Source organism: Alligator sinensis, unplaced genomic scaffold, assembly GCF_000455745.1.
Source record: "Alligator sinensis unplaced genomic scaffold, ASM45574v1 scaffold670_1, whole genome shotgun sequence".
Lineage (NCBI taxonomy): Eukaryota > Metazoa > Chordata > Crocodylia > Alligatoridae > Alligator > Alligator sinensis.
In genome coordinates this window covers 96,979-115,487 of record NW_005842297.1, presented here as the reverse complement: position 1 = coordinate 115,487, position 18,509 = coordinate 96,979, and the positions used below count along the sequence as shown (strand labels likewise).

At 43.4% G+C, this 18,509-nt stretch overlaps 1 long non-coding RNA gene across 1 annotated transcript in view; it reads right to left on the bottom strand.

Annotated features, from left to right (window-relative positions):
* LOC102370485 overlaps positions 1-17,806 on the bottom strand; it is a 100,906-nt gene extending 83,100 nt beyond the window's left edge. The window contains exon 1 of the long non-coding RNA XR_324390.3: positions 17,692-17,806. This is a non-coding gene — a long non-coding RNA (uncharacterized LOC102370485). The remainder of the gene's footprint in view (positions 1-17,691) is intronic.
* Positions 17,807-18,509: the final 703 nt, after the last annotated feature.

Sequence of the window (18,509 nt, the reverse complement as noted above, 5' to 3'; positions counted from 1 at the left end):
TCCAGCCCTAGGAAATGTCCCCCAGCTCCTTGTGAAGACTGGGGTCACCCCAGAGCTGTGCAAGGGGCTGGGAAGCATTCTGTCCATAGTCTCAGTTCCACATGCCCAAACTGAGACTCATTTGAAGATGCTGATTTTTAGAAGGCAGATCCTCAGATCATCTTGAAAATCAGTCTCTCCTAAGGTCATTTTCACCCAAATCACAAGTCACTTTTGGAAGCTGTGTCCTTAATGTGTGTGTTTCACAGCAACACTGATTTAGTTTGTATGTATTATCAACACATAGGTGCTGCAATGCCACAGGATAAAAAGGGGGATTAATAAAAGGGACTTATTCCTATGCACTTTATCTGGGCACATCAACCATGTGTAGAGGTCCACTGGGTGAATTTATCTAGTTTTGTTTCACAAACTTCACATGCAACAGTGCTTAAAATATATGCTTGGGGACTGACTTAACTTCCACGGAAGCCAATGGTGCCTTGCAGTTGATTAACTTCAATATGTGCCAAAGAAGTCGAAAGATACAAAAGGTGTGCTATACACTCCTACATCCTAGCATCAAAAATAGGCATGGCCTCAGCCTTCTGCTTTAAAATCTATGGTGTGGTCTAGAGTAAAGGAAGTAAAGGAAGAAAGAGTAGAGGAAGAAACACTCTGCTGCTGCCTCTATTAGCAGTGAGTGGGTTAGAAGAGGAACACAACAGCCCAGCCAAACTATGTCTAATGGTCTCAAAAACAAAAGACACTCCACGAGGCCAAATTCTGTATTGTTCTGGACCTTGTGAAATCCCATGGATATCTGTGGGGTCGCACAAGAGGAAAAAAGGGCAGAATCCAAACCTGTGGGTGGATCCAAGTTGAAAATTAAGCCAGTTTTAGCACCTGCTTCATATTTACGACATTGCTCAAAGTGCTTCAAACTGCAAGTGAATATTTGTGCTGGAAAGTCTGTTATGGTATCTCCTCAGGACCAGGCCGGTATGTGCTTACTTCTAACCATATTAAAAAGTAGGACTAACCTCAGATTACTACTGTTACACTGCATGCAGTTTACTGGATTCTCTCTGTTAATGGCTGAACTTTTTATATAAAGACCAAACATAAGTTTTTGATTTTCTTAGACTAGTAAGAGGTTGTTTTTTTAAAAGAAACTGCTGCCCTAAGCAAATTGCAAGTCTATAATATTTCCATTAAGAGATCTTACATTCCCAATGTCTAGTGATTTCAGTAATATGTTATGCAGTCCAGAAACATGGAATGAAAATTGTTCTTGTGACCACAGAAGCATTTTAGATCCTTCCGGTGAGGCCCTTATCCAGGTCATTTCAATCTGTTTGATTAATGTTTCCTTTTTTCTCTGTCATTACTTATAGGGAAGTGGGGGAGGTACAGATTTCTTTCAGAAGAATGCAGTCTAAATGGAAACAGATTCGCATTTACAAGACTTTAAGAATATTTTCCTTTATTTCTTCCAAATCAATAGAATCTGGCAGGTAAGTCATAATGGGCTGCACTCCAGGCCCCAACATGGCCCCCTTACAGGGGTTGACTGAAGGAGCAGTGGGTACATCCAGAGCATTCCTGTATTTCAGCTCTCTACTGTTAGCAGATTTCTTTGAGGACTGGTAGCATTCAGTACAAGTTGGAGGAGCCCTGAGACACCTCTGTTTCTTTGGATTAGTGGCAAGAAAAGGGGTGGGCGGAGACAAGTGAACTCCAGTATGTCCCTGGGACTGGGAGTTGTACTAAGCAAAGCTTGGCTAGACCCATGTGTTAGCTGAGCTAGAGGCTTAGGCTTACTTAAGATGGTAGGAAGGGCTTAGTGTCTGAAAGTCCCCTAAGTTCAGAAAAGAGCTGAACTACTGAATTAAGCAGTATTGGACACCATCCCATAAGGATAAGAACAGACTGAGGACACTCAGGACATCTTTCTTGATGAGGTCAAGATGGGTTGGTACCAGCCTCCAAAGGGCAGTTTTCTGCACCTTCACAGCATCAGTGTAATCGATCAGCAAGACTGTGGTTTTGGGCAGTGGCATAAGTCGGGCAGAGCAAACATGGCAACCAGCCTGGGCGCTGACTTGGGGTGGGATGGGTGGGACAGGGGAAGGACAAGCAAAAAAAGTGGTTGTTGACAGCTATGTGATTGCAATTGTAAACTGCAGCAGCAACTGGAAGTCACTGCTGCCCCTGTGTACCGGGCACCTGGCTAGGTCCCTATGCTGCTGGTTTTGACACTTGGTAAAGTCCTTCTGTAACCCAAAACTAGTATAAGAATGGAGCTATAGTGGCTGTTGACTCACTGTGTATCTCGCGCAGACTTGTAATCAACCTAAACTAGTGATTAGTGAAAAGATGCCTAGCAAGCTAAGTTTATGCCTCTTCTCTGTTACCGTGTGTGCTTAGCACTGCTACAGGTATCATTAAAGCTCTCCCTGAGTAGCACCAAGGGCCTAGAATGGTATAAACTCAAGTATATGCTCTGAGAACCTAATCAGCATGTGCATGCTGGTTTTGTCATTTGGATATTTGCATTGTAGGTATTTGCACAAGTGAATATTAAATTTGGTGGCATCACTTCTATAAGTTTGGTCAGACTTTCAGGTAACTACATGTAACCACATATAAAAAGTTACTTGTATGTAGTATACTATAGTTACTTTTTCTTCCTGTACATTACCTCTTCACTTAAAGCCATGTTCCTTATTCTGGCATGCCTGTGGGTATCAGGGGGGGGGGTGGGACTTTATGTCAAGGAGCACTACACATCCTCTGCCAGCAGTATGGGGTCAGGGGAAGGGCGAGCTGAAGTGCTCTGGGTCAAGATCCAGGGGGGGCAAGGCGAGAGGGATTTGACGGTGGGGGTCTATTACAGACCCCCCAATCAGGAGGAGGAGCTGGACAGGGAATTTTCAGGCCAGCTTGCGGAGACACTAAAAGCAAGGGATGTAGTTGTCATGGGCGATTTTAATTACCCGGACATCTGCTGGGAGGAGCAGTCAGCCGGGACGGACCGCTCCAGGAGGTTCTTGGCCGAGTTGCAGGACCTCCACTTGATTCAGGAGGTGCACAGTCCCACCAGAGGAGATGCTCTGCTGGACCTGGTCCTGGCCGCAGGCGACGACCTGGTAAGAGGCCTCCAGGTTCTTGACCACCTGGGCAATAGTGATCATCGCGTGCTGGAATTCACCATCCAGCGTAGAGTGTCAAGGGCCCGCAGCAAGGTGGTGGCCCTAGACTTCAGGAGGGCCAACTTCAGTGAGATGAGGAGATTAGTGGGAGAGGAACTGGGGTCCTTGAGGGCAGAGGAACTCAGCGTCCAAGAGGAGTGGTCGTTCCTTAAGGAAACGATACTCGGGGCCCAAGGGGTGTCCATCCCGACAAGAAGCAAGGCGGGCAGGAGTGTCCAAAAGCCCCCCTGGCTCACCAAGGGTGTCCGGGAATGCCTGCTTGCCAAAAGGGTGGCGTACGCCCGGTGGAAGGGGGGTGTAATCTCCAAAGAGGAGTATACCTCCTCTGCTCGGGCCTGCAGGCGGGCTGTTAGGAAGGCCAAGGCGGAGATAGAGCTCGGATTAGCGTCCAGGATTAAGGATAACAAAAAGTCCTTTTTCAAATATATTGGGAGGATGAAGAAGGCGCCGGGTAATGTGGGGCCCCTGCAGGATATGCGGGGCAATCTGGTGGTTGCGTCAGAGGATAAAGCGGACCTCTTTAACCAATTCTTCACCTCCGTTTTCTTGTGCAGGGACCGGGACTTCCCTGCTGTGATAGAAGCCGGACGCGAGGGGATCGCCTTCAGACCTCAGGTTGGGGAGGACCGGGTTAGAGAGCTTCTGGAGGGGCTGGACGCGTTCAAGTCAGCGGGTCCGGATGCTCTCCACCCCAGGGTGCTGAGGGAGCTGGCTGGGGTTATTGCAGGGCCCCTGGCACGGCTCTACGAGCGATCGTGGTGCTTGGGCCAGGTGCCAGACGATTGGAAGGTAGCTAATGTGGTCCCCATCTTCAAAAAAGGGAAAAGGGAGGACCCGGGCAATTATAGGCCCGTCAGTCTTACCTCAATCCTGGGGAAGCTCTTTGAGAAGATCATCAAGGAGCACATTTGTGATGGGCCGGCATCCGAGATGATGCTCAGGGGCAATCAGCATGGATTTATTAGGGGGAGATCATGTCAGACCAACCTGATTGCCTTTTATGATCAGGTCACAAAGGCCATGGATGCAGGTGTCGCGGTGGATGTAGTCTTTCTGGACTTCAGCAAGGCCTTTGACACCGTCTCTCACCCCATCCTAATTAATAAACTAGGCGACTGTGGCATAGATGCCTACACAGTCAGATGGATTGCAGATTGGCTGAAGGGTCGCACTCAGAGGGTGGTGGTGGATGGATCATATTCGACTTGGGGGGAGGTGGGTAGTGGAGTCCCCCAGGGCTCGGTCCTGGGGCCTGCGCTGTTCAATTTCTTCATCAGCGATCTTGATGTTGGGGTGGAGAGCAACCTGTTTAAATTCGCTGATGACACCAAAATTTGGGGGGAGGTGAGCACGCTAGCAGGGAGAGAGAGATTGCAGAAGGATCTGGATAGGTTACAGGGGTGGGCAGACAGGAACAGGATGCGTTTCAATACGGACAAGTGCAGGGTGCTGCACTTGGGTAGTAGGAACCAGCAGCACACTTATAAGATGGGGAGCTCCCTACTTGAGAGCACGGAGGCGGAAAGGGATCTTGGTGTCATTATTGACTCCAAGATGAACATGGGCCGGCAATGCGAGGTCATGGTTGGCAGGGCTAACCGGACCTTGTCGTGCATCCACAGGTGCATCTCGAGTAGAGCCAGGGAGGTGATCCTCCCCCTCTATGCGACGCTGGTCAGGCCGCAGCTGGAGTATTGTGTCCAGTTCTGTGCGCCCCATTTCAGGAGGGATGTGGACAACATGGAGAGGGTCCAGAGGAGGGCCACCCGCATGATCCGGGGACAACAGGGCAGACCCTACAGTGAGAGACTGCGGGACTTGAACCTATTCAGCCTCCACAAGAGAAGGCTGAGGGGGGACCTGGTGACCGTCTATAAACTCACTAGGGGGAACCAGAAGGGTTTGGGGGAGACGCTGTTTCCCCTAGCCCCCGCTGGCATAACAAGGAGTAATGGGCACAAGTTGATGGAGAGGAGGTACAGATTGGACATCCGAAAAAACTACTTCACAGTCAGGGCGGCTAGGAGCTGGAACCAACTTCCAAGGGAGGTGGTGCTGGCCCCTACCCTGGGGATCTTTAAGAAGAGGCTGGATACTTACCTGGCTGGACTCATTTGAGTCCCGTTTTTGTTTTTAGGGTGAGTGGTTTTGTTTGTGTTTTTGGGTTGTTCTCCCGCCCTGGCGGGGGGTCGGGCTAGAAGATCTATTAGGTCCCTTCCGACCCTGAAACTATGAAACTATGAAAGGCGGCTGCAAGGATCAGTTAAATCAGGTTCAAATTTTGCACTCGGATATGGGCAAGGAGCCTGTTGTGTGCATTTCAGGGTAGGATGGGATAGGTAAAGCATGTTTGTGTGTTAAGATGTCCAGCTAAAATGCAAGCTTTCATAACCACCTCTGGCCCTGTCCAATGAATTCCCACCATGTGTGGTGTGCCCTCACTATCTAGCCACACCTACATCCTATAACAGCACCATAGGCAGTATACATATAAAAAAAAAAAAAAAAAACCACACACACACACACCACAACAACAAAAAGCTCTCTCTAGAATAAGTATATGAGGACTTCCTTCTTATCCTAGCACTGCTATGGACTGATTTCAACAATACTCACCAGGCATATCTACAGCCTAGGGGTGGGGAGAGCTTAAGTCTCCTGTGTGGAGTTCAGGGTTGCAGCCCAGCTCAGGGGTGCTGGCTTGGGGCAATGCCCCATGGCGAGGCAGCAGCAGTGCCCTGAGTATTCCCCTTATTTTGCTGCAGGGGGGCAGTTGGGTGGCAGCAGCAGCCCTGGAGTGAACTGCTCCCATTGGAAGCAAAATTGCTCATGACGGATGCACATTCACATGTGTGTGGGGGCAGTTTAATGTGCCCAAATTTTCTGCAAAGAAAAATTTCAGGTGCATTAATTGAATGCATAGACACACCCACCAAGTCTTCGTTGCATCCCTTGTAACCGCATCTTACAGTTAAATATCAAAAGCTTGAATGTCAGTTGAGGAGACATTATTATAGGCATGACCTTGAATGGGACTGCACCTGCAGCTAGACTGTCATTTCTCTTTTAAAAACTAGAATATTAAATTGGAAGAAGTGAAATTATAATAATCTTCCCAAATTAAATTAAAAAGTCAAAACACACATGGCTGGAGGTTAAGAGCTATGGGAGGCAGAGGTTATACTACTCCCAGGAAGCAAGCGCCAGTAAATCCAACTTTAAAAATAAATCAATTCACACTTCAAATCTTCTAGTGCCTTAGTTTATGAGCCATCTTTATGTTTATATAAGAATCTTACTTTATAAAGTATAATGTCATCAAAACTGTTAAAAACAGAAGAGCATCATACAAAGAAAACACTTGGAAATTTGTCCTGCACCCATTGAACTCAACAGCAAAGCTAACACTGCATCAATGAGGTAAGAAGACATCCTGAGGCTATGGACAGAAGTAGCTTTTGAAGTATTTCCAAATGTAACAGGAGTGGAAATTGTTTCAATAAGTTCAGTTGAGCCATGGGACACAGGTACAGCCTGGGTGTTGCTCCCCATCTGAAGAATTTCAGAATGGCTGCAACTGGAAGCAACTGTGGCTCTTCAGTTGTCAGGTGAAGGAGGGAAAAAAGAGAGGAGTTGGGGACAGGCCTACGACAAGCTGCTGCTCTCATGGCTCCATCCATCCCTCATCCGACCATGACAGGGTGGGGGGAGCAGAGCCGACTATCAGGGCTGTTCTGCTCCCTGCACCCAGAGAGAAGACCAGAGAGGTCATTAGGTATCTAGCTGGAATGGGGAGGGGGGTCTCCCAAACCCTCTGAAAAACTTTTCTTCCCTCCCACTAGAGTAGACCAGTAGAAGAGACTGGGACTTGACAACCCAGCACTAGTGGAGTCAGGGGACCCAGAGATCAGCAGGAGTATGGTGGGAACGAGTGGCAAGAAGCACACAGGTTTGGCAGCAGTGCTTGGTCCAAGTCCCCAATTGCCAGAAGAAGCTAGGACCTGGAAGCAGGACCCAGTGGCTGGGCAGTCTGGAAAAAAGAGTGGAGCACTGTGGGATTCTGGAAGACTGATGGGTCCTCTGTCCCCATCCAGATATAAACAAGTGCTGAAATACTTCTGTCCTTTTTGGAACACTTCAAAGGGCATGCACATTTGTACAGTTGGTCCTTTGAAGCATTCAAAAGGCATCTGAAACATTTCAAAGACTACTTCTAATCTTCCTCCTAAAGGACAAAAGCCCGGTAAAGTACACTGCATTTCAGGCAATTTTCTGAGCCCTAAAATCCCATGGCTTTTAGTGGATCTTTTGGATGCTTAGATGTTCTGACTCCCACAACCTTAACCTTAATTAGAAAACCAACCATATAGTTAGTTTAATTTAGGTTACAGCTGCTTAGTAGTGTCATGAATACTTAAATGATTCATAGCAAGTGATTCATAGTATATGTAAACTTTCCCAAATGTTCCTATTCTACAAGCCATCAACATCTTCAGAGCACCAGGGCTGATGTCCGATTAAATTTTGTTCTTGTTGTCTGTCCCTAAAACAAAACCTAAGAAAGTATTGGTCCAGAACTTAACAAACACCCTGCCACTTTGAGCAGTGAGCTCCCAAGCACAAGATAAGAAGTAATGGCGAGTGAACTCCTAGCCTCCTCAAGAGAGTTTAGGGACTTTGGATCTAGAGCCCAGAGTACTGAGGACAGCTGGCGAGGCAGGAAAAAAAGAGGGAGGGTAGGAAATTATAAAATATCTACCCAATTCAGACCCACAAGGGACTGCAACAGATGGTTGGGGTCACTCGGCCTCACACACGATGGAACTTAGTTGGGAACTAGATGCCTGCCTGTTAAAACCAGGTTGCCTCTGCCCATATGCAACAGACTAAATTTAAAGTGTTTAGGGAACTACGAAGTCCCACGTGCAAGTACCCATTAAGTTCTCCAACTGTTGATCAGCGGCATTCTGGATTACTTTGATGCTTGGGTAACTACATTCTGCCTAGGGATTTGTTTCCACAATCTGAATCTAACCTAGTTGCTTATCACCAAACACATCAAATACCTTTAGGAAAAAGGAATGGAAATCATCTCATCTATTGTCATTATGATGCTACTCTGTCAGATGCTTTTATAGCATGTGATGAAGTAAGCTGTTGCCTATAACCACTCAGGCTTCTGTGAACCAGTTGCCTCTAAGGCACAACCCTATCCTAACTTGTGCCCGACTTCAGACTAACACAGCTACCACCTCTTCATTTAGCAGCAGAACTTTAAGGACATTTAAAACCCAAACCAAGTTTCAGCTTTACTACCGTTTAGATCTAAAGTGTACCAAAATTGAAAAGACCGCTCCTACTGTTCATGGGACAATATAGAGGCACTCTAAGTGTTTAATGGAGGAGCCTTGGAGTCTTGCTCCATAGCTGGCTGGCCGGGGTTTAAAAGCCCACAATTGATTATGTAGAGGCCAGAACATAGGTGATAAAGTGCATGACATGAGAAATATTTGACCTCCCCCTCCCGCTTATTTTTTTTTTTTAAATTAAAAAAAAAAAAAAAAAAAAAAAAAAAAAAAAGGGAAATGTACCTGGGTCTCTAACTTTTTCATAAATGGCTTCTAAACCCACTAAAATGAGTGGACTTTTCATGAGCTCAAAACACAACTTGACATATTTTCAGCCCATCATTTCCAGACATCAGCATTAAAAGCAGAAAGCATCATCCAAAAAGCAAGGAGTGAAGCGACACAAAGGACCACAGTTCTCTCAATTAAAAAATGTGACCTTAAAAACCTGTAGAGCAAACATGAATTCAGACAAGTCTGGTCGGCCATTACATTCTGAAGCAGCCTAAAAGCACCTTGTTTTGGCTCCAGAGAACAGATGAAAGTCACAATTATGATACCACTGGAGTCTTGATAAATACTGTAATTAAGGGTGAGTGACTTTTTAAACTTCTATGATTCTTTGGAAACTTGTAGTTAAGGCAGGCAAAAAGGCAAGGATAAGCATGGGAAATGGTTTTAAAGCTTTAGCCCAGTGTTAATTACTATATTCGCTTTTTAAAAGGGAGGAAGGATGCTTTTTTGAGATGCCTACAAAGAAAATGGTCTTGCTGTATCAAAACATGATTGTCTATGACTCTCTAGCATTTATTTGAAAAATCCAAATCCAAAGAACTCAGATTTCACTGTCTGTATTTTCCATTTTCATGAAAAGTGCTTCCTGTTTTTCTTTAATTACTAAAGTGTGCAGCAACATTTAAAAGGGAAAACTCCCCTGACATCTTAACAGCTCATGCTAATAAAATGAAGCAGCTGGGAATTAAGCTGTTGTGGCATGCACTCAAAGTCCTAACAACATCCTCCTACCACATTAGAATCTCGTTTCGACACCATGTTAATGAGTTGAGGGACATTAGGTTTTCAGCAAATTCACTAAGTCCACTGAATCAACACAGCTGTCAAACCACTGAGAGGGGAAAGGAAGGTATGCTTTCTCTGTGTATATATGCAATTGTGTTTTCCCCAAGCACCGTAATTTGAAGCAGGAAAAGTGACAGCTTCAAAAAACACGAAGAGCTAAGTTATGGAAATATATGCAGTATGTAGCATGGGGTGAGAGGAGTCTTGGAGGTTTAAGAACTTCCACAGGCAGAATGATTACTTCCAAGGGCTGTGGAGCAGTATCAAGCACTGTTTCTCAATACACCTGTTGGGAAAATGCTCCTGAGTGCTCCCTTATTTGCTGCAGACAGTGAAGTATTCAGTTATGGCTATGCTCAGGCATATAGCTACCTGTTATTAGGAGGCACCACAAGCCAACTCTCCAAAAAAACAAAACAAAAATGTGACACCAGCAACCCTGTGACAGCTGCCTTCTGCACGCGTGCGAGGAGTACCCCCACCACCTGTTCCTCCTCTGAATGCTGATGTAGGGACAAGTGTCATTTGACCTTTCCAACAAAAGCAAACAACATACAACACCTACTTGCTAAAAGAGGTGCATGCAGCCATTCACCACACCCACTCTACCCTCACATGATTTTTATTTTAAGCCACGTGAACGCAGACTGGGAGTGGAGTAGGCAGGAATGGCAAGTGCAGCCATTTGCTGCAGGGGGGCCAGTATAAGTATCTTGGGATGGGAGAAGGGGCAGGCAGGTTCATGGGGGCAGTTTGGCAACTCCAGAGGAGGGAGGGCAGAAGTCTGCAAGGGATGAGTGTCAGGCAGCTAAAAATATCCTTATCAGAATGGGGGGGGAGGAGAGAAGGAAAAGGGCAGGAAATAGCTGGGTTGAGTGGCTGAGCTTTCCCAGCCCTGGGGCTGCACTGCAAACATGTGCAGATGTTTGCAAACTCAGGTTAATCAGATCTCAATCCCAGTTCAGCTTAGGAAGTGCACGAACTTAGAGTGGCCATGCCATTTTTTGGCAATTTAAGCCCTTTGCATGCCTGTTCAATGAAGCATTGGGTCGACCTAACCCTAGCTAGGGCAATCCAAATGTAATGTCTGTACATACCCACAAGCTGAATCACCACCTGTGTCCTGAATGCACTGAAATTCCTAACTGAGCCCTAGCAAATCCTTCCGATCCCTATCTGAGGATTCTGAGAAAGATTGCATGTTACCCCTTTAGGTCGTGAAGTCACAGTTTAGTACCTGCATTCAGTAGACTATTATAGCTCTTCAAATAGAATAAGCCTGGCAATGCTCATCACAAGTAGGAATGAAAAAGACCACTGAAATCCAGTGAATAGTGAGCAGTCTACATTAACAAAAATGAGAAGAACTCTCAATATTTAAGTGATAACACCAGTGACCAGTTTCCCACAGATGTCTCAATTTATGCGTTCCTTTGGCACCTGGGACAAAAAGGCTTTTGAAATATTTATACAGAAGTTCAAGTGCCAGTGCCACTGATGTTTTACAACATAATACAGAGCCCCTTTCTGTCAGGTTTCTTTTTAAATGGGCAAGAAATCCTTGCGCTCCAATGAAGGCTATGCTAGCATCTCTGAGGTGAAGCTGAATCACAGAATACATCTCTAAATGCTTCCATCTAAGGCAGAGCAAGATATTTTATCATCATTTACTGAGACGCATAACAAAGAATATCACTCTAATAGATCATCCGACCATAAACAAATGCCAACGGTGGTGAGGTAGATGACTTGATCTTTGACCTGAGCAGAAGACACTACAACAGTGAGCTTGTGGAAAAAAAAAAAAAAGAGGCAAAGAATAGCACAATTTTTTCGTTCCTAAAGTAAATTAAAACGTAAATTACTATTTCATTATATTTACAAAAACATATGTAAAAGAAGAGACACATGAACTCACACACCCATGTCCTATAAGAAACCAAACAGTTCCTACGCTGTGACTCCCCACAGTGATCCAAGACTACTTATAGATAGCTTAGGACATAACACTGGCATATATGGGCTGGCCAGGAAATACAAGACAAGATTTCTACTCTAAAAACCAAAAGCCCTCCATTTACGCAACAGGATGCTCTGTTAAACAATACCACCTTAAACCCTGTTAGTATACCAAGTGGCAGAGGCCAACATATTCAAGCACTTGTGCAGGCCTGCAACCAGATTAATAGAAGATATTTTCCTCCCCCAATTCTTTCCTGAACTTAAAAGGCAACTTCCTTTATTAAGGCAGGAGAGAGAGTTGATATTGGGAAGAAATTTAGGAGCAGTCCAAAGGAACTCAAGGGGAAAGGTCCCCCATACAGGGAACGGCTCCAAGCTCATGCAATCTATGAGCAAAGGCAGTGATTTTCAGACTTCCTAAAGTTATGTAACCCTTTCATATCACTACTTCTTGAGCCGAGATTCAGAATGCAGTGAATCCCATGTTTTGAAGTCCAAAGTTAAGGTAAGTGCTGCTACCAAATTACAGCTCTTGGCAAGTACAAGTTTGGTAGAGGTTCCTTTGCTGAAGAATTGTGTGAGAGTGACCAAGGTTCATTTGCATTATTAGACTATTTTTACTGAGTAACAGCAGAGGCATCTTCTGCTGCAGTGGAGTCCAAAGAAAAGAAGGAAGATTAGAAGTTTCATGTTGCATAGCATAAATGAATAGCAAGATATCACCATCTTGAACTAAAAATGTATCTAGGTATTAAAACACAAAACTCCTATGCCCATACCACACATACACACTTAATCTAGTTCTTAACTAGCTATGGAAAGGGTTTGAAGCACGTTATCAACCTGACTGTTACTAACGGAAGTATCCTAAGTGCTGCAACAATATGAATTCATAGGCTAATGGTTCTCTCAGAGTTAAAAAATATATTCAAGGAATTTAAAAAGTTGGCTTATTGACTACACAGGAACACAGGCAGTAATCCTTGTACAGGGGATTCACTAAATCCTTCTTGGTTACCAGATCATTGAAAGCATTGTAGGTATAGTGGCAAAGACTCTTGAAAGTGTCTTTAATGTACTCTTGGTACACATTAGCTTACTTCAATACATTTATAAAATTATCAGCAGTTGGTACATTTATAGTAGTTAATCTGTTACCAAGCTACATAGCTGCCACCATCACAAAATTCTGTTCATATTTCATGTCATCGCTGAACTTTTCTTTCCCTGTTCTTTACAAAGGATGCTTGCATCAAAACCAGTGTTGTCCCTTAAGAAATTGGAGTAACTTGTGTGACATTTCCATAGCTGTCATTTATTTTTAAAAATTCTGCTTGCAATGTGTAATGAGTACTACAAAGTAGTTGTAGTTTAATTTGTCATCTTCAACCCAGCTGAAACAGAAAAATGTTGTGCTGATTTGGTACTGCTGAGAACACAATTATTTCCCATTTTTTTTATAATTACTATTTGTATATTTATCATAGTTGGTTTCCATAGTCACGGAATATAACGATGCATAAACTGGAACAGCAAGTGGATGAGAATCAAAGTGAGAAGATAAAATTAATTAAAAAAATAATACACAGAATCCTTTGTTGCTATAGAACAAGTACAAAGGTAACTTAAAAACAGAAAGTTACCTTGACCTGGTTTCCAAAGTTCTTAAAAGTACAGGTAAATTCTAGTTATGCCCAAAACAAGCACAGAATGGTAATAAAGCACACGATAATAAAATTCATGAGATCATTCCAGCACCTGGAACGAATCCTGTTCTGATATCTTAAGAGAAATATTTGCCTTTCTGAAAAAGAATATCCAAGTTTGAAATCAATACTTCAGTCTCCAACTAGACACTCATACATAAACATTATGAGGCTTAAGGAAATTTTGCCATTCCATGAAATTTAAGATCCACACCTCTTGCCTTGTAAACTGTTCAAAACCGAAAAATCCCATCTGAATTCATAGTGATCAAACATTCAACAGCTGCAAGGCAACTGTATAAACTATTCAGTGCATTATACACTATCACTTTTTGGGCCAATTTAAACTCCTAGCCCTATTTTTTTAGTGGAAATTTTTAGTCATAAAGTTCCTTTCCCCGCCGAAAGCCTGCTTGGACCTGGGAAGGAGGTGGGAGACAGAGTGAACTTTGCATCCTTCCTTAACTACTCTGATCAAATATCAGAACTAAGAGGTTCAAATTCTCACCCAAAACATACAGCTTGCAAACAGCTTGATCTTATTTGTGCTGAGCATCCTTAATGCCCATTTATGGGGATAACATGCATTTGAGATGCAAATAGCTATTTAGTCCTCCTATTGCAAGTAAACAGACTGGTAATGGCATAGAGTCGTACATCTAGGATACCGATAAACAGCACACACCCAGCATACTGATTCCAAAGCAGACTAGGTTAGCATTCACCAGACAAGTTGATTGGTGGCTACACAAAGCAATTCCAATGGACATATTTAAGTCAGAAGAATCTATTTTATCTTCTCACAGTACTAATAAAAAAAAATAATTATGTTTTAAAAGTTGCAAAATTAGATGTTACAAACAAGGTCTTAAAAATACAGCTCTACTATATGCTGTTTGGCCAAAGCAGCCTGATGATCATAAAAACCTAGTTTAACAACTTTTTCTACTTAAGTTTAGGAATCATGCAATTCTCTTCAAAGCTCTGCCTTCCTCACAGGGAGTCTGTTTCTGGTCCAAACTACAACATGGGCTGAAAACTACTACTTCTCTCATCATTCAGTTCAACCTCAGGGGTGTGACTGGTATATCATCCAATCAGAAGCACAAGAGACATTGTTCAAAGCTTGTTGGTGACTTCGGCAGAAACTGCTTGGAAAAAAAATACAGCAACCAATGTGGTCACCCAAGGATCTTGCTATGGGCCTCAGGCATCATGAGACCTTCACCCTATGTAAAAACACCTTATGAGTATATGAGACAGAGTCCAGGGCTTAAATGTGGGAATGGTACTAAATATTAGGGTTCAACTTTTAGCCTTCAATTAAAAAAAAAAAAAAAATTGAATTTTTCATTTACTAGAAACATGCTTGTTGAATGTTTATGCTAGAAACCCCAAAACATGAGTCTCATCTATATTTTAGAACAATGATCCTTTAATATACATCTGTAACCCTGTTACTATTGTACCTGTATGACAGTCTCCATTATCCAGTCCTGGATTCCAGTGGTAGTATCCAAATAAGCCCCACAGAGAGGTTGTCTCTCTTTATGGATATCCACTATTGGTATGCGTGGGTCAGGGGGTGAAACACTTTTCTACCAGTTTTCACTGTGATGACTTGTTTTAACTGCTTTTAATGTTTTGAATACGAGATCAGGGAAGTTAGAAGGCAGGGCCAGAGCACCCAAACCTAAAACTATAACGCTCTTAAGGGGGCTACTACTGTAAGCGAAAGTTGACTCAGATCAAGAAATACCGTGATCACCAAGCCAAGATCAACTTGAATGGCATTGTGTAGTTAAGGGTGGAAATTTGTCCAATGCACTGTGGAAGCCTCCTCCCAATGGTAGGATCTCAGCTACACGCTTTATTTTTAAAAAGATGGGCAATTTCTCCCTAACATGCTTCTTTGGCTTGCTGTCTAAGGGCAAATGAGACTTGGGGGCATCTGAAATCCAAGACCTCCAGGCTTGGGACCCGCACGTCGCATGCCTACCATGGATTTTGAAGTATCTGAAGCCCCAAGCTGAAGAGTCTGAGATGGAGGCTACTTGCCAGTGGTAGCACCACACAGACTTGAACCACTGAGCTCTGCTCAGTCTATAGCATTTGGAACGGATTTGGTCCAAGACAAAACAAAACCAAACCACCTGGCAACGTTTTTTGTTTTTAATTGTCTCAGGCCAAATTAAGCAAATCAGTTCTGAATTCCATCAACTAAGCAGTGCTCATTCAACTCTGCGTGGTGCTAACACTGGTAAGTATCCTACCTTCCCCAGAGTCTTTAGCTTGGGACTTAAGATATTCCTATATCCATGGCAAGCATCCTATGTGCAAGCCCCAAGCCCAGAGGTCTTGGAGTTCAGATGCCCCCTAGTCTCACTTGCCCCTAGCCAAAAGGGCCAAAGGAGCAAGCTAGAGGGAAAGCCTGAGAGCAATCCCTCATCACCATAAATTGCATAGCTGAGATCCTTGCTTTTGGAGGCTCTCAAGGGCCAGCTCACCTGCAGTGCAAGGGACAGACCAGCATCCTCCAACCACACCAAGACATTCAAGGCTGAAAAGAGTGGTCCCCTGCTAAGCAGGGGCCCAGCGGCAGTAAGACAAGGGAAACCTTGGGTTAAGAGCTGCATTCTCTACTGACTGCGCTGCCCACCCTACTGTGCGACTGAGTGAGAGCTCTGAACCTACCGACTGCGCTGAACTGTTCATAATGGGCTGAGGGGAGCTACTGCTTAAGAGGTTCTTAAATCTGATTGTCTGTCCATCTCCATTTTCCACATTAATAAACTCCGTTATAGTTGCATATTGCTCGCAAGTGGAGAAGTTTGTTCATATTGGAATATCCAGGCAGAAGTTATTTTCCCAGGTTTCTGGGTGGGGGCTGAAGCCAAGATAATCAATTTGGATAAAAGCCCTAAGGTAGACTCTACCCTTTTTGCTGCCATTTGGTGCCTGGTAGAAGGATTACATATGAATGTCCCCTTGAATTTAGAAATACACTTTGCTAATTTAAGTCTTTAAGGAGTTGTCCAACAGTGGTTAGTTTTGTCTTCATGTCAATATTGAGGAAGTTACTTCAAATATCTCTTTCCTATGTTCTTGTTGCATTTGAATAGCAGTGGCATTTTTGCACATCTGGAGTCCATGCTAGAACTGATTTAAAACTATATTACAATATAGCAAATTAAATTATAAACATGTTACTCAATTTAGCCAAGTAGTTTGACAAGCACACTGGAAGGGATATTAAGCTTCTTGTCATTGTAAAAAGCATTCAGTCATCACCCAATAAAAGCCTTGGAGAATGTAGTAAGCCAAATAGCATGTAAATTCACTTTTACAAATACTCAAAAGTTTCCAATCCAGGTAGAACAGGCAGAGAGTTTGCTCATTCAATTTCTGTTTAAGACACATTTGGTGCCCGGTAGAAGGATTATATATGAATGTCCACTTACACTTAAAGTTATCAATACACTTTGCTAATTTAAGTCTTTAAGGAGTTGTCCAACAGTGGTTAGTTAGATGATCTCAGCTAATCATCCCTGGTACAAATAGCCCATGGAGTAATAACAGCAACAGAACTGCCACATTGTGTTCAAGAGGCTTGGAGTTTATACTGCCCTTCCAGTGTTGACTGATCTTGAAATGAAAAATGACATTTTACACTAGGGGTGGTCAGACTACTCCAAGTGGCACATGCAGCCTCTGTATATGGAACACAACAGATGAGGGAGGCGGTAGAGAAGAGCAGCAGAGGGAGAAAGCAGAAAGCAGAGGAGCAGTAGTTCAGGCAGGGAGCACAGAGGAGAGAACAGAAAACAGAGCAGTAGATTGGGCAGACAAAGGGGACTGGAATAGCACTTGTAGAGCCTGCAGGGATAATTTGTGGCACACTACTGAAAAGGTTAGCCCCCTCTATCTTACACTATATACATTTCATCATGCATTCAAACGGACAGTGCCAATGTGCCCAAGAGTATAGTCCATTCCCTGCAAAGTATCACACAATGGATTTAAGAAAGAATGGACACCTGACTAGGCAGGTTGTGAAAGAGATTAATACAATTAAGAACACTTCATTTAAAAAAAAAAAAAAAAAAAAGTAACACAGCAGCATCTTAAGGGCTTTGGTCATATACACAGGAAGTGGTCTTCCCTGCCCTCAAGAACGTCCAATTCAAATAAAACAAAGAGCAAGAAAGTTATTAGTACCATTTAAGAGATGAGAAACTAAGAAAAATATCTTCACCAACCACACCCAATATAAAATATTACCTCCCATCCTTTGCAACTAAACACTTTTAGGTTTCTTTTGTAATTACTTTCTATTCTCTGATCCATAGGGGTGGGAATGGAAAAGGAAAGTATCCTTAATCCAAAATAGTTCTGACTAACCTTTCCATCAGCAGGCTCTAAACATCAAAAACTCTCGTTCACTTTCCCATCTTGACTGATAGCAGCAGCACTTCACAGAGATCATCAAAGGAGTCTCTGAGACAACTCAACTGCTTTTCCTCTACAGCCACAGTCCTTTCTGAACTCTGGTATGATTACACTGAGAAACTAAGATAAGTAACAGCTGTGTGATCAGAAACCCCACTTACTTATTGGAGTGGAAGCAATGTTAGAAGCCCCAGCTGTTTCTCTTTTGAAGTCCTGTTGGGGCTACTCCAAATCAGCTGTAGATAACAGCGATTCCTGGCTCCATAGAGCTAATGAGGAGGAGGAGGAGGAAGGAGGGAAAAAAAAAAGTCTTTCCAGCCATGTCCAGCACTGCAGAATCATCTAGTATTCTACTAGCAGCAGTGTTAAGGTAGGAATTTCATTAAATATAAATATGTAAACAATCATCTCTGTGTTAGGGTGTGTGTGTAAATAATAAAATCAATGCATATCAACTGAAAATTAGAAATATGAGCCTCAAGATGAAATTCTTGCCCAGTGCAGGGGGTCTACTCTACACCTCTGATTAAGCCTCAGGTAAAGCACAGAAGTCTTAACCAAATCCTACAGCTGTTCTTGGACATTGTGCTTGCTTTGGTGAGTAGTCCTATGAAGTCATCAGAACATCCTATACTTGTCACTTTTATAGCTGACAAGCATTTATTAACATGAGGGCACCATAAAAGGTTCTCTGCACTGGGCTCAATATAAATTGCATTAAGCACACAGATAAATCAAAACTTCCCATTAGCAGTAGTAGGAGATGCAGA